The following is a 25563-nucleotide window of genomic DNA, read 5'->3' as shown; positions in this document are numbered from 1 at the left end:
AGAAGCACAGGGCTGTGTGAAAGTAGGTCACAGGTTTGGCAGCTTTATCAAGGCAGCTCTGAAGGAAACAGCACAGCATTCTGGTGACTGGCAAAAGGTGGAGGCCAGATCCTTAATTAGCATATCAGAGTGCTCAGAAGGGGACCTGGAAGGCCCACCTCTTGATGTGTGCTGCAATTGATACCCACTCCATTTTGGAACCTGCACATGCCCCTTCCCCAGCTGTTCCAAGCACCTGGTCCTATTTGGAGGGTCCCTGCACTAGGTAGTGTGCAGGCATAAAGGAGGGGAGAGGGAGGGAAGGCAGAGAATAAAAAAAATAATATGACATAGATGGCAAGCTTGATTTTTTCATAAGAAGTCTGTGGTATGAAATGCAGCACTTGAGAGAAGGGAAAATGTTTGGGGGTTATTATAAGGATAATAGCATTTAGCTTATTGTTTATAAAATGCAACTTCTCAGTAGGATATCTCGGAGTTAGTCCATATGGTGCTAGTGGTTTTTTTTCAGTGAACGTAAAAACTAATTGTAAATAGTGATATTAAATGAAATATCAGAATGACTACTTTCCCTGTAATAGCTAAGAAAATGTGAAATGGTATATGACCAGCAATTTCTAGTTGAGCCTAAAAATCACAGTAGAGAAACCTGTATTGTTGTTATTATTTAAATACAGTTAAAAATTTAAAGATGAGTGCTGGTGGAGCAGTGGCTCAGATGTTAACAACTCTAGTGCCTGTCAAAGAAGGAGGGGTTTACCCTTTTTTAAGCATAAGCGTCCACATTTCATTTAGTGTAAAATCTTGATTGTGCCACTCCTTTAGTATAATGGATAATCTTAAGAAGCAAGTAACCAACAGACAAACAACAAAACACATACTTTTATTTTGGCTTATTCTGCATAAGTTAAAAATCTGTTTGCTTTATCCAACAACAAAATATTTATTGATCACAGACTGCATTCCACATCCTGTTCTAGGCACTGGGAATATAACAGTGAATAAAACACACAAAAACCCCTGACCTTGTTTATTCTGTCTAGGACACTACTCAGATATCCATGGTCTTGCTTGGGCGTGGACATGATTGGGTGTGGTAGGGAGAAGCCATAAACTATGCTGTGTGACAAGAGAGAGCGAATATGGAGTTTAAAATGGGGCTTAAATCATGCATGGGAGTTGGAAGCAAGAGTGGACTGTTTACAAGCAGAAAGAAAAGGGAGAAATATATGAGTGATTTTAGGAGGAAAAATGCTAATAATCTCATATGTGTTAATACTATAAACTATCTTTAAAAATATAAATGTATTTTTTCATTTCGCTCAATGATCCATTATTGAGCATTTAAAAGGTGCTGGATTCAAAAGTATTACTTAGAACCGAGGGATCGTGAGGAAGAATTGTTTGCTTCATTTCCCTAACTATAAAGAAGAATATTGTAGTATTACAATAAAAATTTTCTTTAAGTACAAATATGCTTTGCAAATATGTATTTCACATACCAACCTTATATAACTTTCCTTATCATATCATATTTTCCAAGCAAAACTAGAGTTTTCCCTCCAACCTCATACATTTTATTTTTCTATTTCTCTCTGTTTATCCGCTTCCTGATAATGTCCTTATTCCTTTCCTGCTCCTCAAAAAGTCTCTGGCAATCAAAACTTTATACATCCCTCAAAAATGTCCTCTAGTAAAAAATGATCTTTTCCTCCCATAAGGACTGCATAGCATTTTGTGCTTCCTCAGGTTACCTGTTTATTTACAATTTTCCTCTGCCCGAGTTAGATTGCATACTCCCTAAGGACAGCAACTGTTTCTTACCAGTCTCTGCATATCCCTCCAGGGATCATCCACATGGAAGTTGCTCAGTAAATATTTATTGAGTTGTGTTGTATAGCTAGCCCTCCTAGTTTTTGAATATAACTATTCTGTTCCACCAATTTTTCCAGGCGGTGTATGTATACAGTTCTTGAGATGCAGTGTTTCCAGAGCCTTTGTCTTTCTGCTTGCTCTGGTTTGGACATTGTCCCTCTGTGTCAGACAGAAAACAGTATTCTTATTGGGGCCAAGTACAGCCCAACCACCTATTTCCTCAGTTGTGAGGGGGTGGGGGGGCCTGAGTGGGGAGCAACCTGCCGTTCTGAGAGTCATCTTATTTTAATTATTGTGGTAAAGTCAAGTGGACCAAAAATTCTTTGGCTGACATAACAGGTGTGAATCACACTGCCAGGCCTTGTGGCCAATCAGCCCCCATGCCTGCTTCTAAAGTGCTACTCCTTTCTACCCTCGAAAGACTCACCTGCCTCCCTCACTATAGACATTGAAAAAACATCAGACTGAGCTGGTACAACCCTTTATTTCCATGTACTGAGTGGATTTTTCCCCTGAGAAAGATTTAACATGTAGACTTTATCTTCTACGAATCTTGAGAGTTTGCTTTTTCTTTGCCCATTACATACTGCTTTATCTGAAAGGTCTCTCTAACCTGGATGATCCAGTTGGTTCTGTTAACACTTCATACCATCTTTGGAGACAGTGCTGTCTTTTGCACACCCTGCTGAGGCCGGCAACCAGAAAACTGATGTTTTGTGACTCTATGCTATATCTTTTTCTCTCTGTAAAGAAATATACCAGGTCACTTATGTTTTCTCCTGTCTCCCTTCTTCCACATCTCACACACGTACCTAAATGAATTTTCTTACTTGACAAGCTATGGAGATAAATTTAAGTGAGATATCACAGTGGATTATTGTCCTTTGATTTTAATCTATTTCTGCATGGAACCCTAAGGTGTTAAGTGTTACTGCCTTTCCTGTAAAGGAGTGATAAATTTTAAAAAATAACTCTGGAATGCCCTCCCAAATTTCTAGGGGTCAGCATTTAATTAAGTAAGGTGTCTGACAGGTCTGTAAGTAATGATCCAGGAACACACACACACACACACACACACACACACACACACACACACACACAGCTTGTGAGTGTGATGAGGCCTTTGCAGTTCATGGGTAATGGAGCCCTGTTCAGATTTTGTGGGCAGTAGAATGCATATTGTCTCTTTATCCCAAGGCTCTAATGTGGGAGCCTGGTATTTATTGGGCACCACTGTCAGCTGTTTCTGCTGAACTTTTCATATTGTAATTTCTGTGGGTAGGTACTTATATTATTTTTATACCTAACCTACCTTTATACTGTGGTTCTTAAGGCACGGAGCTCACATTTCCTCTTCAGTGAAAGGCAACAGGGAGAATTATCATATAATATCAATGAGTTCCTAATTTCCTGTTCTTCTCAGAAACTCCTTGCCAAAATTGCCTACTACCACACTCCAGGTATAATCTATTGCCTATTGTTCAGCAGTGCTGAAATGTACTGAATAGAGTACATCATGAATAGAGATGGATGATGAACTCATGTGCCTCTGAAATTCCTTTAGTGGCATAATCTTGGTCAAAATCAGATATATTGAAGGAATATTGCCAAATCATTCCAATTTATTTTAATGTTAAGTCAAAGCAGGTGAGGGATAACTTTTATATTCATTTAAAATCAGGTCCTCAAACCATAACTTGCTTATAAAAGCTAAATGTGAGGTTTTGCATCAATCAGCTTAAGCTAACTGATGCTACAGTAACAAACAGCCCCTGATCTTGTGGCTTCCAATGTAGTGGTTCACATTACTTGTCTGTCACAGTTTCATTTCAGTTCTGCTTTAGGATATATTCCTCGGAGACTCAGGCTTTTTCTCACATCAGTAAGGGAGGGCCCCAGTGCCTGCTAGCAGTGTCTTCCTCCTTCCTTTAACCTAATATCCCTAGTGTTACTGGACTAAAACAATATAGTTTCAAAAGCATCATTTCTGGACAAACAAAAAAGTATATGACGAGGACAAATGTGGTCAGATTTTTCAAGGCTGTTCTACATAATTGTACACCTACACACAGAATTCTCAAATTTACTGCTTTCATTTTGCCAATTGCTGTACCCGCACACACCTGTTTTGACTAGAACCATCTTCATTTTTCAGTGGTTACAAATTTTGTCAGTGTAAAAACTTGTGAAATCCTAGCCTCCCCCCCCCCCCCAAAGAATCCTCTGCAACAGTGTAGAGAAGTTTATGTGTACAGCTGCCTGTATGTAGAGAATTCTCTGGGCTCTTTGAATATGTTAAAAAAAATAAAAGGTCAAAAGGAGAGATTTTTATGCCCTTTTAAAAACCTAATGCTTCCCGTAAGGACATTGGAATGGTTTTATGGAATGGTGTCATACTTCCTTAAATGATAACGAAACAAACTGGTGTAAATATAAAAAATTTGGCTTGATAATTTTTAGTAAAAATCTATCCTGCCGGCATTTCTTCAGCATATTATTCTGGCACTAAAATTAAAAATTTCCTTAATTGTAAAATATACTCTGCCTTGGCTATAAGAGCATTAGGCATTTCTAATGGGAGCAAAAGTCTGTTCTGTGCACACCAGAAACATGACAAGTGCAGCAGGGTCTTAACTGCATTCGAATTCATTTCTGTTTGTTTACAACACACATCTTTGAGTTTATGGCAGTGTTTCCTATTAAGATGTTAAACAATCATAAGAATTTTTTGGAGGCAATGGCAATTCTCAGTCAAAATGTCTTGAGTTCACAGTAGTAAAGCGTCACAGAAGAAACTTAACAGTTTTCTATAAATTTAATTGCTGCCTTGAAGTAATTATGTCTAGAGAACAGAATACTGTATATATTTTATTATCCATCAGTTTCTTTTTTAATAGGAGTGCTGTGCTTTGTACAAGTCAATTATTTTTGATAGTTTCTGTAATTAATGTTTAATTATATTTTATTATCCTCATTTTACTACATCACCTTGGTGATAACTGAAGGATTTCTAAATACGTCCTCAGAGTGTTTTGTATGTGTATACTATTACCTTGTTAACATGTCCACAAAGTTTCAGGATGTGTGTGTGTGTGTGGGGGGCATACACACATACACAAATATACGTCACCATTTACTAGAAAATATTTGAAATCTATTTTCTTTATACTTATAAGTCAGTGTAGTCCCAAAATATGAATAAAGATAAGGGGGGAAAAGCCAGTGCATTACATTCTATTTGTATTTATCAGAACAACAGATTGTTAATTAAGTGGGGGGGGTTTTGGTACCACAGCATTTTAATATCCCCATGTTTATATTATGCTAAATGTATACAAAAAGACACCACTGACCTTCTGTCAGTAGAAGTTATTCTTTGAGAATTTTGGTTAGTTTGTGCACAGTAGTGGTAAAAAATCTGGATCATTCCATCACTCCACTTACACACATGCACAAAAAGTCCCTGGACTTTGTATACAAAGCAAGTTTTAAGCCATGACTTTGGCCAAGTAGTCACACCCGCAAGACCCTCTGTGTTCCTACTAATCCTTCATTATAATCCTTCATCCCAGTGACTCACTCAGTTGTCTGGGGCAGAGCTAGGTCTCTCCCACTGTGGGCTGTTCTCAAAGGGAGTGGAGGGTCATGGGAGTAGGAGCTGCAGCTGGTGAGGGGAGCCCAGTTCCTCACTTGAGTCCTTCCTGCACCATCATCCCTCTGTCTCCGTGTTTGGGCTCACTGTGTTGGTTCTGATTATTGTTATCCGTCACTTTGTGTTTTGTTTTCACATAATTTTCCTGCATATTTTTAACAACTGGCATTTTTCCTCCTCTTCTACATAAAACAGTCCAAGGAGGGATATTATAGAGCAACTTTCTCAGTTCATTGGTCAGCTACTCTGTACAGGATGAAATAATACATTTTGATGAATTTGAGGAGTTACAGCTATTACTGATCCTCAGTCTTCGAAGACTTATAGTTTGGACATAGGAGGATTTAAAATGACCCGGAGTGAACTTTTATTTTAATGGCTCATCTTCTTATAGGTATTGGCAAATTGAATTTATGGTCATTTTTCTAAAGAAGGACAGAGAAATGAGCATTTCTGGAGTATCTGTGTGAGTCTGTTTTAGATGCTTCCTCAAATATGTCTTATATATAATCGTTTCAGAACCTTTGTGAGTATTCCAAACCGTTTTGGGAGTATTGTCTCCATTTTTTTTTTTTTTTACAATGGAGGACAGAAGTCTAAAGGCATAAGATACTCCATCAAGAGGCACAGGTGGCCTTTAATGTCTGTCCCTGCTTCCCTATCCTGAATCACACAGCCTGTAAATGTGAGGGTGCCTTTGAAGTTCTTGTAATACAAGACTCCTTTTCAGATTTCAGGGCCCTGGGAATGCATACTGTCTCTGTATTCCAAGATTCTAGTATGGGGCCTGGTGTTAATTGAGCACTGGATGGGATGAAGATCCTAATAAGGACTAACACTTAGTTTTTACTAAATACCAGACCCTATTTTAAGGACTTTAATTAATTAATTCTCCTACTGAGTCTATGGAGTACAGCACTCTTCTACCTTCATTTTACAGGGAAGGAAATTGCAGCACAGAGAAGTTGAACAACCCGCCTGAGGTCACATAGTAAGTTAGAGCCAGGATTTGCACCCAGCTGTCTGCTTTCAACACCCACACTCTTAACCACTGGAGTGCATCTGCCTTGCATTAGTCAGTCCTTGGAATAAGGAAAAGAAGGGCCCTGGCAAAGAACATGTGTGGAATGAGAGGGCCTCTGCACATGCACCCTTTTCAATCATAAATAGTATAGTTCATATACTTTTTTAAAAAAAGGTTATTTATTTATTTGAGAGAGAGAGAGAGAGAAAGCATAAGCAGGGGTAGGGGAGAGAATCCCAAGCAGGCTCTTGGCTGTTAACACCAAGCCTGATATGGGGCTCAATCTCATGAACGGTGCGATCATGACTTGAGCTGAAATCAAGGATCAGACGCTTGACTAACTGAGCCACCCAGGCCCCCTAGTTATGTTTTTTATATTGGGTAGCTACCTTCCTAGTAAAGCTCAGAAACAATAATACACAGGATTGGAAAACCAAAGAAGGAGGAAAAGCAAGATGTTGGAGGGCAGGTCAGGTCAAGGTGAATGTTTTCAGGGTGAGATCAGTAGGACAGAGGGAACCAACCAAGTGAGAGTTTGGGTGTTTGAAAAACAAAGGACTTTTCTTTTTTTTTTTTTTTTTAATATTTTTTTTCAACGTTTTTTATTTATTTTTGGGACAGAGAGAGACAGAGCATGAACGGGGGAGGGCCAGAAGAGAGGGAGACACAGAATCGGAAACAGGCTCCAGGCTCCGAGCCATCAGCCCAGAGCCTGACGCGGGGCTCAAACTCACGGACCGCGAGATCGTGACCTGGCTGAAGTCGGACGCTTAACCGACTGCGCCACCCAGGCGCCCCACAAAGGACTTTTCTAAAGTGGAGGAGGAAAAGGTGAACTCAACTGGTGCCTCTTGTTTTCTAAATGAGAGAGTGTAGCACCTCACTTTACATCCTCCAAGCAGTCATTCTCAGAGAATTAAGTCAGTCTCAGCTTTGCAGAGAAAATCAAGTCAGTGTAATATGAAGTATTTACTGATGAACTGACCATTTGTAAAATGAGTTTTTACTCCTATCGCTTTCCTAACCTGGCATCTGTCTACTTGTTCCCCCCTAAGAAGTTGTAAACATCTGACGAAATACTGCAAATACAGTGCAATTTGGGACTGTGATGTCTATGTCTTACCAAAATATGGAATTTCAATGATGTCAATGAAACTGATGTTGGAGAACTGTTCAGATCGTAGGCAGAACCATTGGCAAATGGACATTTGGCATAGTTAGACAAGTTAGTAATTAAAGAGGAAGTCAACCAGGATGATGGCATGGTAGGTATTTTTTTTTTTTAAAGTTTTTTTTTTCAATGTTTATTTATTTTTGGGACAGAGAGAGACAGAGCATGAACGGGAGAGGGGCAGAGAGAGAGGGAGACTCAGAATCGGAAACAGGCTCCAGGCTCTGAGCCATCAGCCCAGAGCCTGACGCGGGGCTCGAACTCACGGACCGCGAGATCGTGACCTGGCTGAAGTCAGACGCTTAACCGACTGCACCACCCAGGCGCCCGTTTTTTTTTTTCAACGTTTATTTATTTTTGGGACAGAGAGAGACAGAGCATGAACGGGAGAGGGGCAGAGAGAGAGGGAGACTCAGAATCGGAAACAAGTAGGTATTTTTTTTAAAGAGATATCTTGGTAAGAACTACAGACTCTCAATTGTTTTTTGCAAAAAAAAAAAGTCAGTTTCAAAAATCAGAAAGATGTTCTCAAGGGAAGTTCACACATTTCACATTTTTTTTCAGAAAAATTATTTTGAATACTTATAATTTGATTTGTTCTTTAAGGCTGAGTGGCTAGTTACAATTAAAACATAAACATTATTAAGCTCTCAATAAATGAATTTTCTTTCTCAGTTTTTTAGGCTAAATAAAAGCTCTTTTTACTATTTAGCATATAACCTCAGCCCCCCATTTTCAGTGGCTTAATTTTACCTGCCCATTTGGGCATCATAGCAGATTATCAGGGACATTTGTACACACAGGCATATATGTTTGAATGGAGGCATATATATTCTCATTGTTATCTAATTTCTTGAACAGTAGTTCTCTATCAACAAATTAGATTGTATTTGCTGTCCCAACAGGAAGTATGTCTCAAACTTCTCAAGAATTTGTCACAGTACCAGTAGGGCACAGAGCACATAAATAACATATAGTTTTAAGTAACAGGTTGATGTAGGAGTCTGATTCTCCTGTCGTAATTATGCATAATAGGTGTTTTAGAAACATTTGCTGACTGGATGGATAAATTCTCCACCTAAGAGTTTGGAATGGTTAAACCTAGTTTTTAAATCTTTATTTTATTTTATTTTTTATATATTTTTTTTGTAAAATAAAGTGATTTCATGGATATGGCAGTTCATTGAGCACACACCAGAAAAACTCACCCAATTTTTTATTTGGCCATATTATTTTCATAATTATTAGTAGTAATGAATTGCCATGATCCTTCCTTCAAAGGAAAAACATTGAATTTCCTCCCATGTCCCAGGCACTGAGGCACAAGAATACAGTGACTTTATATCTCTTTTACCTAAGAGAATATTCAGATTTAGCAAATATTTCCATTCTTCCTCTGCTGGAATCTGTCACATACTCACCCACACACTGGCTCTTCTTAACTTGTTTCCCCCTTTTTATTATTATTTTTTGACAGGTTAAAAAAACAAAACAAAACTTAGAAACCTAACCACAAATGCAGAAATACTTGGCTGAGGAAGGAGGATGGAGATAATCTATTTAATCTTACTGTTATGTTACATTTAATGTTACTGCACGATTAATCATGTAATTATTTGTCCAAACTGAATTGATGCAGCTGCACATGTAATTAAGGTTTAGCTATAAAATCACTTTGTTAGTAATGCTTTCTTGTCTGTCTCTTATGAATCAAATTGCTGGGTAGAGAGTTGATTTTTAAAATCTCTTCGTAATGGCTAGGGAATATGTAAGAAATGAAGTGTTTTTTTTTAAGTACTTGGGAAGAGTAAAAAATATCATTTCATGGTTATTGTGTGAAAAGACATTCTATTCCATTCCATTTTTTGATATTTGAAATATTATTTCAGTAGCTGCAGAAGACATTTATCGCTGCCTGTGAGTGTTTTAGAACATTCGTACACCAGATGGAATTCACATACTTGCCCCAAAGTTCATCTTTTCTCCTGCCTTTAGGGGAACTAAAAGGAAATAAATGTTTCACTTGAGATGGAAACAGTTAAATAAATAAAACAGTTTAGATACATGAATGTTAGCAGCAATAAGATACCCTAAATGGATGGGTTAAGTACTTTTATATGCATTACTTCATTTAATTCTTGACCTCCCTAGTAGGTTGGTATTATTATTTTTCCCATTTTACAGATGAGAAATCTGAAATCTGAGTAATTTGCCAAGGCACCTTGAAAGTGACCTTTATTTTTCCAACTAAAATTTTATTTGGAGGAGTTAAATTGAGACTACGTCCAGAGGTTTTCCACCCATTTCTGTCCCAGGTTTCATATCACTCTAGTTGGGAGGATTGGATGTGGTCATGAGCTAATGGTAGGGAAGACACAGCTTTTTTTGCGTGTGTGTATGAATTTACATATTCTTTAGTTCATACAATACTGCATGTAACAATTTTTTTTTGATTAGACTAAAGAGCATATTAAGTATCAAATGCTCTGCCATAATGATTTTTAAAATCCTAATTCCAGGGTAGTTAACATACAGTGCTATATTAGTTTCAGGTGTACAATATAGTGATCCAACACTTCTGTACAACACCCGGAGCTCATCACAAGTGCACTCCTTCATCCCCATCACCTATTTCACCGCCCCGCCCCCCACCGCCTGCCTCCTTTCTGGTCACCATCTGTTTGTTCTCTAGAGTTAAGAGTCTGTTTTTCTGGTTTAACCGCCCCCCCCCTTTGTTCGTTTGTTTTGTTTCTTAAATTCCACATGTGAGTGAAATCATAGGTATTTGTCTTTCTCTGACTGGCTAATTTCACTTAGCCATTTTTATTTTCATTATTATTTTTTCTCTGACAAAGTGGTTTCAATCTCAGATGTTTTCCTTGTGGACTGCAGGTTTAGGATGAGAAGATGCTGCACGTGCTGTTCTGAGGGAGCTGTGTCCGTAGGACTTTCATTCTTTCTCAGAATGAGGCAGGGAGGTCCATCTGGGGACAGCAGGAGAAGGTGTCCTTTCAGCAGGGCCCTTGCTGTCCACTGTTCTCATTCATCATCCATCTTCCTTTGAGTTTTTCGATTCCAAATAAAATACGATAGACTAGGGCAGCAAAGAAAAATTCATGCTGTCTGCCTACAAAGCCAAGCAAGGCACTCAGACTGTGCTACAGAAGCTGAGATGTGAAAAGGAGCAGGTGGATGGAATGTGGGGCAACATGGGGAGTTGTCTCAGGACTCACTTAGTGTAAGATTCTCCCAAACCTACAGTTCCATAAAGAGGTGAGTTTTGTAGGAACTGAGCACTGCAGGCAGAAAATGGCCAAGACTTCCCTCGCCTGCTCACACTCTGTCTCCCTCTCTTTCAAAAGTAAATAAACATTAAAAAAAAATTTTTTTTTAAAAGGGGGCTCCTGGGTGGCTCAGTCAGTTAAGTGTCCGACTTCGGCTCAGGTCATGATCTCACAGTTCGTGGGTTCGAGCCCCGTGTCAGGCTCTGTGCTGGCAGCTCAGAGCCTGGAGCCTGCTTCGATTCTGTGTCTCCCTCTCTCTCTGCCCCTTGCCTGCTCACATTCTGTCTCCCTCTCTTTCAAAAATAAATAAATATAAAAAAATTTTTTTAAAAGAAAAGAAAATGGCCAGGCCTTCCTCATGGGAGGAGGTGGACACTGTAGTGACAGAGCTCTGAGTACCCCCAGACTGGTGACCTGTACAGTTGGGTCTTATTAATGCAGACTAGTATTGGGGAGAAAGGCAACCAACCTGAATGAGAGTCTCCTAAGTTATAGAGGATTGTGAAAGTAATTTAGTTTTACTGCTCTTCAGTACAAGTATCATGATCTCCCTTGCTTAAAAGAGTGCAGCCACTCACTTCTTGTGGCCAAAATCTTGGCTGCAGGATAATCCGTGTAAGTCCCCATTCTTTCTTCCCAGGGTTATCCCCCACCAGTACCTTCATTTATTTCATGCACTGAAAAACCTGGATATTTTAGTATTCCCTATGTACCCCATGCCATGCTTTCCACCTCTAGTGGGCTGAATTCTAACCCTCCCATCTCCATATGCCCACTTGTACATGTGTCCTAAGTTCCTTCCTTTGCTCTTCTTGGTCAGATGCAGCTCCCCCTTCCTATGAAAGCTCCATGCAGTTTGTCTACATATATCTACTTTTTGACTTTATATTCCATGAATGAGTTTAGATGTGTTGTTTATCCCTACATCCTGCTACAATACTTTATACAGGGCTTTGCAGGTAGGTATTGAGTAAAAATTTATGTAATGACTGACTAAAAGCAAAGAATACATTCACTTGCATGAGGAGAACAAAATGGTGCCAATTAGAAGCCCTGAGGTGACATATTTTAATAAGGATCATTTTATCTAGGATGTAGTGAGGGCAAGGACCTGTCTGTGATACACCAGTGAAAAGACCATAAGTCACTGCCCTAAAGATTTGATATTAGTTTGTTAGTCATTTGTATGTAATTGGGGATTAAATGTGCCTGAGGTACTCTAGTCTCCTAAATAAGTTACCTATGACCCACCCACACACCAGCTCTTGGTATTATTAGTTTCTTAAACAAACCATTATACTCAGGTATCAAAACATGTGAACTTTGGCCTAATTCCTATTCATCTGTTATTGATTTCTAGCTAGGGTGGCCCAAATGAATTTGCTTTCCTTTATTCTCGGTAACTGTCAGTCTGCAAGAGAAGGTCCATTTCTGAGTTTGGGGTGTGCTTTGGATAAATTCTGAAGACAGTGGTGCATCTTGAAGCTCCAGCAGGATGTCAGAGCCTCTCTCTGGACCATCACCATCTTTCAGGGACGGTTGCTGCATATGTTGTCTCCCAGCATGGGGTTGCCTCTTCATGGTTGAGGCTGTGTCTGTTAGGCAGAGCCTGGAGGAGGACAGCATGGGGTACACGTTTCTGGAAGTTAATTTCCTATGAAATAGAAAATCATTGAAATGGGTAACGGGGTAATTTCTATTTGTCAAAAATACGGTTCGTCAAAAATCTGGTTAAAAAAATTGGCTTTGCACATAGGTAGTCATTTGGACAAATTGTTTAGTAAGTATGTTTGCAATGCCACCTAGGCTGTTCTGGGGTGTGGCAGACCCCCTGTTACATGTCTCACAGTTTTCCTGAGTGTCTGGTAAGGTTTTTGTCAACAGCTTCTGCTTTCTAACCCCCAACGTGTCTTCCACATGTGTGGCTTATTTTCAGTGATTATTTATCCCATAATGCAGAGCTGAGCCATCTCTAAAAATACCTGTGGACTAGGTTTTAGAGTCAGCAAGAAGCTGTCTGAAGGAATCATTGTTGCATAACTTGGACCCCAGATAGTTCCCCAGTGAGGGTGGGATGGATGGAGAGTTTCTCATTTTTCCCGGCTAGACAGTGGGGTACAGAAATTGAACAATTGGGAAACCGGAAACTCACCATTCCCAGTTGTCTCCATGAAGAGGAGAAAGGGCCAGAACCGACCACACTGTGGCAGGGGCCACTAGCATGCCTGGCTGGGAAGTCTGACTTCTTGGTGAGAAGCTGTGGTGGGAACTGAGAAGGCTCAGTGTGCTTGTCAACAACAGCTCTTCACCCCATCTGTGGAAATGGAGAGGAGGTCCTGTTTGCCATGAGTCTTCAAGGAAAGTAGTGAAGTTTCCTTCAGAGTTCCATTAGACTAGAGGTGTTACCCAAAGAACTGTTTTCTTGCTCTGCATTTTGCTAACTAGACCGTGGAGACTTATGCATTTGTATCTTCTGCATACACGTATTAAAGTGATCCTGATAGTGTCTGAACCAAGAGGGAAAGAGCCACTGTTGTTTTGGAAGAGTAGAAATTCCAAAATAATTTTCAGTCAAAGTGTGCCAGGTCTTAGAAATCATGTTTATCTTTTGAGAACCAGCTAAAGGCCATTCTTTGATCACTGTTTCCTTCATGCTTAGTTTATATCTCTGCATCAGCCTGCAGACAGTAATAAGTCCTGCATTCTGAGTTATCTCTGTATATTCACTTATCTCTGAGGACAAGGTCATCTCAAGATCAGGGATCATGTCTTGCCTCTGTTACTCCGGCATTAACACAGTGCCTGTACATAGTGGGTATCCATTAACTGTGGAACACTTCAATGGGTGAATCAGGTTACTGCGTTTATGTCAGAGAATCACCTAAACTCCCTATTGACTCCATTTTCTCTAAGTCTGTTTTAAAAAAAAACAACAGATAACCAACCTCTTAAGGTCCATTCCCTTTCTTAATTAAATATAAGTGTATATATTTAGATTTTGATTATTACATTTTAGCTTCAAAAAAGAAAGCTCTTTCTGGACGTGGGTCTTGTGGGCCACTGATTATTTGTCACCCTGGCTACAGGAGAGCTTCTTCACAGCTGTCACTCACTGCCTTGTCTTTTCCTTCTTTGTACCTCTAGGGTCAAGCATGGTTCATAGCATATAAGTGCTGAAAAATTTAAAAAGCAGAGTTACAGAGCACGTTGGCTCTTCCTTAGAGTATAAACTTCTTGACCTCCAGTGAAAGAAGGGCTGTCTCCTGCTATGTTCCTTTCCATGCCAGAGCCCCCGACAGGTGGTGTAATTTGATGAAGATGGGAAGCTTTGACCAACCTCTGTACTTTGAAGAAGTTGGAGTTTAGGTTCCCTACCACCAACCTTTCACAGTCTGCTTTGCCTTAAGTTATGTTTTTGTCTAATTAATCCTACTCTGCTTATTAGGACATTCCTGCATATGGATGTTATTACTGATAGGGGAACAGATAATACACTTAAACAGCTTTAATTTTATAGTGAGAAATATCCACACTGGGACAGCATGGAAAGAGTATAATCAACTCCAACCCAAGGTCATCAACTCCAATCTCGCTTTTGGCCATTAAAACAAAAAGTCAATATAAGTAGGCTTATTTTAGACACAAAGAACTCATAGAAGACAGATGTAGGTTAGGTTGAAATCCAACATTCAATCTAATCTAGATGATCATCCAGACAAAAATTTCAAGTTGAGGCATTAGTGGGAAAAAGATCTACTAGTCCCAGTTTTAAATAAAGTACTAATCTGAGAGAAACATATAACAGGGAAATTAGCCAAAGACTCTGCAAAACTGTCATCAGCTCCACTATTAAATGGTAGACTGAACAATCGGCAGAGGGGTAATAGGGAACCAATGAGAAATTATTCTTCCACATTCAGCTTCTTTTTTAACCAAGTAGAGTTCATTAGAAATAGATCACCAGGTAATAACTTGACAATTATTGAGTGCAGTAAATCTGTGAAAAGAGAGAAAGAATCTTCATTAATATGAAGAAAAGCCTTTCATTTGATAACTTCTTTTTTTTTCAGAGGAAATGAGGTCTTTTTGGTTTGAGGACAGTGTCACATTTTCTTTTAATGATCAAAGAATCGTTCATTGTAGTAACATCATCATCTATTGAAAATTGGATGCATCACCTCTCTGAATCTGCTAAATTTCATGGACTGGTGTGTTTCTACACTTCCCAATGTTTAATATGGTGACTAAGACAGAAGATTAGGAATGTCATCGTCGCCTTCATAGTGTTAAGAAGCCATTGAAAGGTAGTCAGGACACAGGCACTATCCGGAGGGCTCATGCATATTTCTGGGGCCTCGTGCAGAACTAGACCAGGGTTTTGGAGTAAGGGCCATGAGTTTGTATCAGTTTCTCTTGCCTTTATGCTGTCTGTGGCTTTGAGGTCCTGGGCTGCTTTGTTCTTCATCGGCTTGGCATATGATCAGTAAAGATCCTGATCAGCCGACCCTTCTGAACTGAGGTACCTGGAAAACTCAGAATAGGAATGGTGTGTTAGTGGACTTTTATGTGGCTGTTGATCTGGGTACAAGCTGGGACTTAATCATAACAACTGCTTTTGAAGTGGCAGTGTTGCCAAAAATTATTTTCCTCTAATGCAGAAGGAGAATGATGGGTTTCTTCTGTTTTTTGTTTCTCCCACCACCCCAAGAGCCTCATGTGATTATTTCTCAGGGAAGGAAAATATGTTGGGAATGAAGCACAGGTAGTGGTGTCACTGAGTAGGGCATGAAGTAGGGCACAATTTAGTCACTGTGCTCTTTCGCTGCTGGGAATTCCTGTGCTCTAGAGAGGAGAAGGACTTGGCTTCAGCCAAGGCCAACTTGGGAAACCCCCCTCACTCTCCCCTTCCCCCCATTCAGGGCCAAGTGCTTCTCTCTAGGAGTTATTGGCAACATGCAAGGCCTATACATGCCCAGGACCTTTGCATTGGCTCTCCCTTCTGCCAGGAACTTTCCTCCCCCAGCTCTCCACAGGGTTCGTTTTCCCTCTTTGTTCAGGATCTTGGTTTAAATATTACCTTTACAGAGATGATTTTGCTGGCTACCAGCAGTCACTCACTATCTCTCAGCACCCTTATTTTCTGACATTGTCTTATTCATCAGTCTTCTTTTTGTTCCTCCAACTTGCTCTTCTCCATGCCATTTAGAATATAAACTCATTATCATGTTCCCTGGGAGAGTGTTTAGAACTTAGTAGGGGCTTAATAGACACCTTTTGAATGGATGAATAATGCACATCTTACTGTAATAACACATACTCTGCTACTTACTGAATGTTTCCCCCAGTAGATTAGTAGCTCCTTGAGGGCATGAAGTGTGTCTCACACTTCTTGTACCTTCAGCACTTGGCTCACATTAGGCACTAAGTAGATGCTGAATCATTGACTAGTGAAAAGGGTGAGGACAGCTACTTGGGAGATAAACTGTATGGATCTTTAAACAATTGATTGTTGATTGATCTCAACAGGCTGCTTAACAATATCATCAGTGCCTCAGGCTCATTTTTAAAATTTCCATCCTTAGTATGTAGCTTCTGTCCTCAATGTTCCTTCATTGTCACCGGTAGTTACTGCAGCTCCAGCCAACATTACCTCTATTCCTGACAGGATGGAGGAAGAAGGGGGGATGGGCAGAATGGAGGCTGTTAGCTGAATAAGTCCTCACTTAAGGAAGTTTCTCAGAGCCCCAACAGGTAACTTCTTACATCCCTTTCGGTAGGATTTAGCCACATGAGTAATCACAGCAGAAATTGGGAAATGTGGTTTGTAAAATGGGTACACTGCCTTGTCCAACAAAATTCAGGTGCTATTAGTAAAAGAGGAAGGGAAGAATGGACAGTGATAGGCAGCTAGCAGTCTCTGCTACCATATGTAATTGAGATTACGTAAAACTACTAGGCATACTGAACTTAGTGTGCTAGGCTGCTCTAATAAGCTTAACACATAACAATAGCATAGTAACTTGTTAGATTGCCCGTAAGACAAAAGTCCAAGGAAATCTTTCAAGCACAGCCTCTCATAGTATGAATGGCTACTGAATCTTCTAAGAAATTCCTCATAGTCCTTGTGAATTTAGAGCAGTGCTGGACCAGTTTCCTTTTCTCTGACCACCAAAGAAATTCCCCTCATGATCACTGTCCATACCCGAATGATGAATCCTCAGCACAACCCTCCTTGGTAGAGCCTGCTCCTCTCTGGTTTGCTCTCAGGAGCAGAAACTCATTTGTCTGTTCAGGGCTTCAGAAGCATGTCCTGGGGATGCTCTTCGTCTTTGCAGATTCCCTTTACAAATCCCTTGTTGATTTGATCCCTTTGCAGTCCTTTGTTGATTCTTAGAAATCTGGAGCTTGAAGAAAGGGAGTCAGGGGAGTGTGGTATGAAGCAGATAGGTGAGAACACGAGAGACAGAAAATGTGACAATTTAGAATTGCCTCCTGGTTCTAGTTCTAGTTTTGATTTCTGGAAGCAAATTATCTGGGAAGATAATTTGGAAAACTGGAAAATTCTGTCCACTTCAGAAGGATATTTTTTTAATGAGTATGTATAAAATGTTTGGTAATTGCAAAGGAAAGCCCATATAGAAGATTAAATGCAATAGCACACACAACCCCCCCATGCAAACATATGCAGAAGCTCTGGGGCATCAGGGTCTCCTGATTTAAGATCAGGAGTTTCCTGCCACATCAGACATTTAAATTTGGGGGTAAACTGTAGTGAGAAATCTAAGATATTGATGGTTGTGGAGGTCTATTCCACCCCTAAATTAGCTTTTAGCTTAATGCAATATAACACATCTAACTATAATCTCAGTGACGTGGGCCCCATCGGAACAATATAGTCATCATTTGGAGCAAGACTTAAATATGAAGCTCTTATGTACTCTTAAAAAATTTTTTTAACACTTACTTATATTTTGAGAGACAGAGAGAGACAGAGCATGAGCAGAGGAGGTGCAGAGAGAGGGAGACACAGAATCGGAAGCAGGCTCCAGGCTCTGAGCTGTTAGCACAGAGCCTGACGCGAGGCCCAAACTCATGAACCGAGAGATCATGTCCTGGGCCGGAGTCGGTCGCCCAACCGACTGAGCCACCCAGGTGCCCCAATTCTTACGTACTCTTAATACCTTAGATTTATCCCAACAGAAAACTGAGAAGAGAGTAATTAGCAAAGTGGTTCTTATTAATGCCATAAACCGATAATGAAAGAAATACAGATTTCACATTTTATATTTCAAGTGTTTCATTAATCTAGCAGGAGTAGTTAGAATGTCAAATGTTTCAGGAAGCTTAGTTATAACAAATAGCTACATTTGTCCCTGGAGTTCAGAGATGTTAAAGAAAATTGTTAGTTTCTTCTTTAGTATATCATAGCCCTTCTAAAGCTGCATGTAGTTGGATTTTTTTTCTTAGGTAATTCATTTGCATTTTTTGGAGATATTAAATGGTCCTTAGATAAATGTCAGTCTAAACTGATAGGAATTATTGTGTAGGAAGGGACTTAGGCGTTCTTTAACAAAGTGAAGACAGGAACTCTGGGAAGCCTTTTCCCTTCTAAATCAAAGAACTTAATCACATTTCTATGGTTAAGTGTGTGAGACCTTTGGTCCTGGTGCGATCAGGAAGGTTAAATGTTACTTGTTTGTTTTAATTAAACATTTGTATGTATTTTCTAATAGAAGGGAAACAACTAGGTATGCATTAAGTAAATTGTCCTTTTGACATTCTGCCAGTGTTCTCCGGGAACCAAGACCAAATAGGATGGTCCTTACAGAAAAAGTTAATCAAGTTGAAATCTTGTTTGTGATATTGATCCCTGGCATTTCTCTTATCTTTCTTGGCCATAAAATAATGATAAAAATATAACATTTGTATTAGGGTTCTCCAGAGAAACAGAGCCAATAGAGTATGTGTGTGTGTGTGCGTGCGTGTGTGTGTGTGTGTGTGTGTGTGTGTGTGCATACATATACCTACCTATGTATGTGTGTGTGTGTGTGTGTGTGTGTACATATTGAGTATAGTATATAGTAAGGATATATACACAAACACTGTGCAAAGGTATACACAGTGTATACTGAGAGAGAGATTGAGATTGAGAAGAAGAATTGGAACCATGAGTATGGAGGCTGACAAGTCTAAAATCTTCAGGGCAGTCCAGCAGCCAGCAGGCTGGAGAACCAAAGGAGACTTGATGTTGCAATCTGCCTAACTTTGAAGGCAGTCTGGAGGCAGAATCTCCTCTTCCTCAGGGACCCCTCATTTTTTCTTAAGGCCTTCAACTGATTGGATGAGGCCTACCCACATTATGGAGGGTAATCTGCTTTACTCAAAATCTCTTGACCTAGGTGTTAATCTCTTCTAAAAATACCTAAAAAACCTAAAAACAGCAATTTACTGACTGGTTTTTCACTAAATACCTGGGTATCATGGCTTAGCCAAGTTGACCCATATAATTAACCATTATATAATACAACATATATCAGCCATACTTCAATTAAAAAATTAAAAAAAATTAACCATAACAACAGTAACAACAACATCATCATCATCATCATCATCATCATCATCATCATCATCATTTACTGTGTGCCAGGTACTATTTTAAGTACTTTACATGTGTTAGCTCATTGGATCTCATCACAACTACATGAGATACATACTCTTGCTATATGTATTTTATAAATGGTAGAATTGCAGTGGGGTCAAGTAACATTCCCAAAGTTCTGTAGCTCATCTCACTTCATTGTATGCTTTTCTGCCTTGCCTATAAAGCTTCCTTGAAGAATCGGCTGATACTCTTCTTTTTTCTTCTCTCTCCCAGCCTTTCAAACCTGGACATCACTGATTCTTATGCCAGTCCATCATGGAATACATTGTACTTTTCTCCTCTTTTATTTCTGAATATAAATAATCACTCTAGAATGTTACTTTTTGGATTTGGGAACTCGTAAAATAGTCACAGATGTCCTTGGATTAAGCCTGAGTGTCTGAGGACTGCACATATTGAGGTGTCCTCTATTGACGTGGCTCATGGATGATGATGCCACAGATAAATCCAACTTGGGCTAGTGTCTGGACTGAGTCAGAGAATGCATGCAATAATTATTAAAAGAGGAAACCTCTTCCTGACAAAGGTCATTAGGAATTTAAAGAGTGTTTGCCTTTCCAACCAGTGTGTTTCCACTTCACCAGTCCAGTAATTTCTCACTGGGGCCAGCATCTTTAAGCCATATGAATGCACCCTAATTCCTTCTTCCTTCCTGGGGACTTCTGAGTTTTAAGTTGGACTTTGTTCCTTAATATTGTGTAACTTCTCCTTAGTGTTCTAAAAAAAAATTAGAAGATGAAGTTACAAGCTGTAAACTGCATAAGCACACAGCCCCAAATGGCATTTCCTTCTGCCTGTGTAGGAATGTATGTGGATTTGACAGATAACAACAATGCCTTTTTCTGTAATCCTCCTGTACCTTTTTGGACATGTCCCTGAAACTCGGCTGGCTTCCTTGTCCCTGCAGTTCCTGGGTGGTCTGATTAGGGTAAAACCCATCATCAAAGCAGGCCAGGTGTTGACACTCAGCATATGAAGCTGTCAGGAAATGATCCTCTCAATTTCCTAGGAACTCCTGCCCAGCAGGAGCACCAGGCCGTAACTGCTCCTGGTGCCTCAGGTGAGGGATTAGCCGAGCATCGTGTGGCTAGCTCTCACTCATCCTTCCGTACCAGCAAACTTAGATCCTTTAATTAATAGCCAGCTAATATGCAATTCCGTTTCTCTGAAGGCTGTAGTCTCTGAGGGATAGAAGCAAGAAGCAGAAGGGGAGGGGAAACAAAAATGAAAAACACGAGAGTGTTGGGTTATATTTTTTCCTTCCAAGCATCTTGGAAAATTCTCTCTCTAGCTCTTGCCATGGATACCTACCTACCTACCTATCTAGGTTCCAAGATCAAACAATTAGTATGGGTATTTTTCTTCTCCTGATTTTGGAATGTTAATAATAGAGGGACTTTGGTTTTGGTTTTGTTTGAATTCATATTCTTATTTCCCGTCTCCTTCCATTTCTTCCTTTTGCTTTTGTTGAATGATTCATCATGGAGCTCCCATGATTGAGGATGAATGACTGGGTTACTTACCAAGAAGCCTGTTTATTTGCAGTCGTACTGCTTCAAGTAGATGTTCTCAGTTCCTACTTTCATGTTGGTCAGTTCTCTCCTGACACCCTTAAGTGGAATGGAAAATAGTGAAGTGTATTCAAATTGTAGTGTATTCAAAATAGAGAAGTGGTGTTGGAGTTTTAGTACAGACCATTGGCTTTTTGTTATGGGGCTATTTGTAGAGTCCTAGAAATACCCATGATGGGGCTAAGGCTCAGGAAGTTGCTGATATATGGAACATAAGATTGTCACACTGATTCATGGGGGATGGCCTGCCATCTATGGGAACGTTTGAGTTTTTCAGTCTCTTCTAGATTGTACCCACTAGTGTAGTGAGAATACATCTTCTCAGTAAGGCTCATGGTACTTTATTTTCCTTAGTACTTTATTATTGTAAAGTTCCATAAAGACCAACACCTGTTTCCTTCTCCCCCATTTGAGTTATAAATTGCTCATTAAATATTTGTACAGTGAATGAATGCTGACCCATCTGGCTAAGTATAGTAAGAAGTTCTTCAGAAAGCAACATAGCCAGTGTCCAACATGCAAATGTCCGAGATAACAAGCTATATTTCATGTTGTGGTGGCAGTTTATTGGTGGTGACTGTCAGCATGGACACCATGTTGAGAGGGATACTTAAATGTCTCCATGGCTGAGGATAAAAGAATGCCACACATACCGGAGGTGACAGTGGACATTTGCCATACCCTTGCTAATGCTAAACATTAGGTAGCCTCCTTTTTTCAAACATAAAGGTGTTGGAGTGTTAAGAGGCACGTAAAGAGGTGTATAAACACACTCATTTTGTCCCCTTTTAAATCTAGAACTAATTGAGAAATAAGACACAAGTGACAGTCAAATGTATGTCAGAATATCAGCTGATAAAGTAGATTACAGAAGGTGACCTTTGATCTGTGTTTCTTCTCCACAGAATTAAACATTCAATCCCAGTAATCTTGGGAAGTGCTGGACAACTGCAGCTTCTCCTGAGAGGCAAGTCCTGCCTTGCTTAGTTTTCTGCATGGCAGGAGAACAGAAAAAATGTGATAACATTGTATGGTAGCAGAATGGTAACTATACTAATGGTAGTGAACTTAGCGTAATGTATAGAATTGTGGAATCAATATGTTATACACCTGAAACTAATATAACATTGTATGTCAACTGTACTTCAATAAATAAAAAGTGCAACATTTTCATAGAAAGATCCAAAGCACCAGACTGACCAACGTGCATTGATCCTTCTCCCTTAGGCAGTGATAGGAAGGGAGGGAGTGAGGCTGAGTGAAGTTGGAATTGCTCCTTCGCAACTGGCCCCTTCTCAGGAATGGAGTGCAAGCTTCTTCCCCTCTGGGGCAGATGAGAAGAGGGAATAGTATTCCCATCGCAGTGACAAGTTATATGTAAACATCTATTCTAATACAAGTTGTCTAGATACAAGTAGTATCTAGTACAATTAGTCCACCTGGATCTGTCTTTTTGTTCTGTCTAGGTCCAGTGCAGCCCTCACTATTGGATTAAGCCCCGTGGCATCCCTTTGTCCCATCCCAGGGGTGGAGGTCTGCAGGGCATCCTTCTCTGTCCTGCCCTGCACCTCTATTACCTGAGAAGTGATTCCCTTTGGCTGTATTTAGCTGCCTGTGAGACACTGAAGGGTACATACGCAGCCCTTTGTGTCTCTGTAGGTCCCTGTATTGTTTTAAGGAATTGCCTTTGTATCTTTTTATATGCTGGGTCACAGAGGAGTCTTCTCAGAAACTTTTGACATTCAGAACTTTATGAAAACTCACATAATGTATTCCTCTTCTAGACCTGAAAATGCCCAGTTGATAGTTTAGTGTGAAATGTCAAACCATAGAATTAAAGGAGACCACACACTTGATCTAGACAGCACTGTCTCTTATCATTATGGAGGGTATGTGGGGGCTGTGGTATAGAGAAGCTTCAGGAGTCCAGCTTCTAATATGGGGAGACTTTGGGCAAGGGTTGCATTCTTTACTCAGTGCATCATATTGTACACAGGGCCCCTTTCAATTCCTTGTGCTGTTTTTCTGAACCCATTTGTGGGGATTTCTGGCTGCCCTAGAGATGCTGGTGGCACCTCCCCAAGCTGCGAGTGGAAGGTGGGCATTTATGCAGAGGAAGTCAGAGGACCAAGGGAAGGTCATACTGCTTAGCTGGGGTTGACACTAGAGTTGAAGCTGCTTCCTTCCTGAGACTGTCCTATTCTGAAACACCTCCAGCCATCTTTAGTTATCTGTTCTGCCAGCTATCAGGTCTCGTGTTTTAAGAGTCTTTCAAATGCTTAACCTAAATACTGCCACCTCTGGTTTAAGCTTATTACTTTCTTGGTAGGTCCTCAAGGGAACTTCCAACTTACCTTAAACCTTTAATATTCAGAATGTTGTGTTTTTCTGATAAAGACCTCAGGTGAGATACATCACTAGTTGTATAGAACTCAGAATTTCTTTACCACCTTCTTTATTCCATTATTCTCCTTTCTGGAAAGATAAATCTCTTTTAATGATGAACATACATATATTTATTTTCTGACAACCAAATCTAGTTTGCCTTTCTATGAAATGACTTCATTGCAATGCAACTTCTAGGAGCTTGTTTAACATCAATTTAAAAACCTCACATTATTGCAGCTGTACATTATGATCAGGAGTAAAACAAGAAGATCTATGGAGCACTATGGAAAATTAATTGGAAAATATGATTAACTGATGAGTCCACAGGGCCCTATGGAAAATGTTGACCTTGCTGCTTCTCTATGTATGTAACCTTTTAAACTTAGAAATATATTCTCTGATCCTGAGAGTATGGAACTAACATTGAAGTTCATTTTGTACCTGCCAGACACAGATTAATGCAAGATGCAGTCCCTGCCCACCTAGTTTCTACAATTTAGCTGGGCAGATAGACATCTTGTAAGGTGACACAGTGTTCGAGGTACAATACTGTCCCCCAAGTAAGGAAAGTCAGCACTGTCTGACTAGCCCCTTCCCAGCAGTGCTGTGGTGGATGCCATGTGTGATAGGCCAATGACACAGGGGACACCTGTGGAGGAGAACAGTTCTCTTGTTGGTGGCTGTTACTTGCTTCATATAACTGGAAGGTGCTCTGCTTCCAAATCTTGTTTTCTTAAATCAGCATAAAATCTGGAATGAAGAAAGATATCTTCTGAAATATTCTTTCTTAGTGAAGAAAAATAAGCAGAGTGAGCTGCCTCATCTATACCCTGATTGTAGTGCTAACTTAGGAAAGATAAATGAACCTTACCTCTATGGTCACCAAGACTGTGCTGTTTAACATTTTTCTTTGGGGTTCCCATTGACTGAGGAGAGTACATAGCAAACCTTGCAATACAAATTATTTTTACTTATATATGTTTATATAATGAACATATGTTTATATAAATGAAACAATAACAAAATTATCATAGTGATCTTTAAACAGTGTTCCATGACTGTGATTTTAGGTACTCACTGAAATGAAAAAAGAAAAGAATCTATCAGTGTCTTTCCAACACCTTAACTCGTCCTCAAAGCTGGGATCCTTCTTGCTTTGTACCAGAAAGTTCCATTCTGTTTCTTGGCCATACAAGAAAAGGAACTATACACTTTCTTAACATCTCAGCAGGTACTATAAGCTTATGAGCTAGTCAATGAATATCACTCTTAGATCCTGACATGTCATATCCAGGGCATAAGCCAACCAAAAATAATGAGACAGGGAGTATGCCATTATTTTTATTTGATCATTTGGTTGATTTTGTTAAAAAGCAAACTGATCCCAAGGTCATGATAATCTATTATTCGGTGTCTTAAAACTATGAACCATCTATAATGTTGTGAAGTTTAAAAAAGCAAAGACTCATTTTGTGACTCTAAACCTTCTTTCATATGAATTTCAGTTCTAAATCTTAAACTGCTGGTTATATGTATATATGTATTATATGTATGTATATATATTTTAGTATTGTAAAGGCTTAGGCAAGTTACTAAATCATACCCAGGTGTGCTGTGAGAGCCATTATAAATGGATATCTCGTCTCATTAAAACTTCATAGAAATGGAACATGTCCTTGAGAACCATAGTTCGGAAAGTACATATATTTGAGCTTGTGTTTTGGGACTGGCTTCCTGGGTCCCATTGGCAAATTTAACCCATTAATGGCTAATGCATTAAAGAAATATAAAAGCCCTTAGGCTAGTCTCCCCATCTCATGGATTTGCATCACTGGTACAAGCATTAATCAACACATTTGAACCTCAGTCACAGATTGCCTTTGATCAGAAGCCTGGTTTGTCCCAGAGTGTAGTAATGTTGGAGTTAAATGAAAGA

General features: G+C 39.7%; 1 protein-coding gene and 1 long non-coding RNA gene across 6 annotated transcripts in view; both read left to right on the top strand.

The window, feature by feature from the left end:
- Positions 1-25563, top strand: part of AFF3 (ALF transcription elongation factor 3) — a 578761-nt gene that overhangs the window by 180334 nt on the left and 372864 nt on the right. The gene's annotated exons all lie outside the window — the stretch shown is intronic.
- The window catches only part of LOC147582561 (uncharacterized), a 32481-nt gene continuing 14273 nt past the window's right edge, over positions 7356-25563 (top strand). Inside the window, exons 1-2 of the long non-coding RNA XR_015249277.1 lie at positions 7356-7820; positions 8155-25550. This is a non-coding gene — a long non-coding RNA (uncharacterized LOC147582561). The remainder of the gene's footprint in view (positions 7821-8154; positions 25551-25563) is intronic.

Source organism: Puma concolor, chromosome A3 (assembly GCF_028749965.1).
Source record: "Puma concolor isolate L17-30 chromosome A3, mPumCon1.1.hap2, whole genome shotgun sequence".
Taxonomy (NCBI): domain Eukaryota; kingdom Metazoa; phylum Chordata; class Mammalia; order Carnivora; family Felidae; genus Puma; species Puma concolor.
Note: the sequence above shows the minus strand (reverse complement) of the source record. Positions and strands in the feature narration are given on the sequence as shown.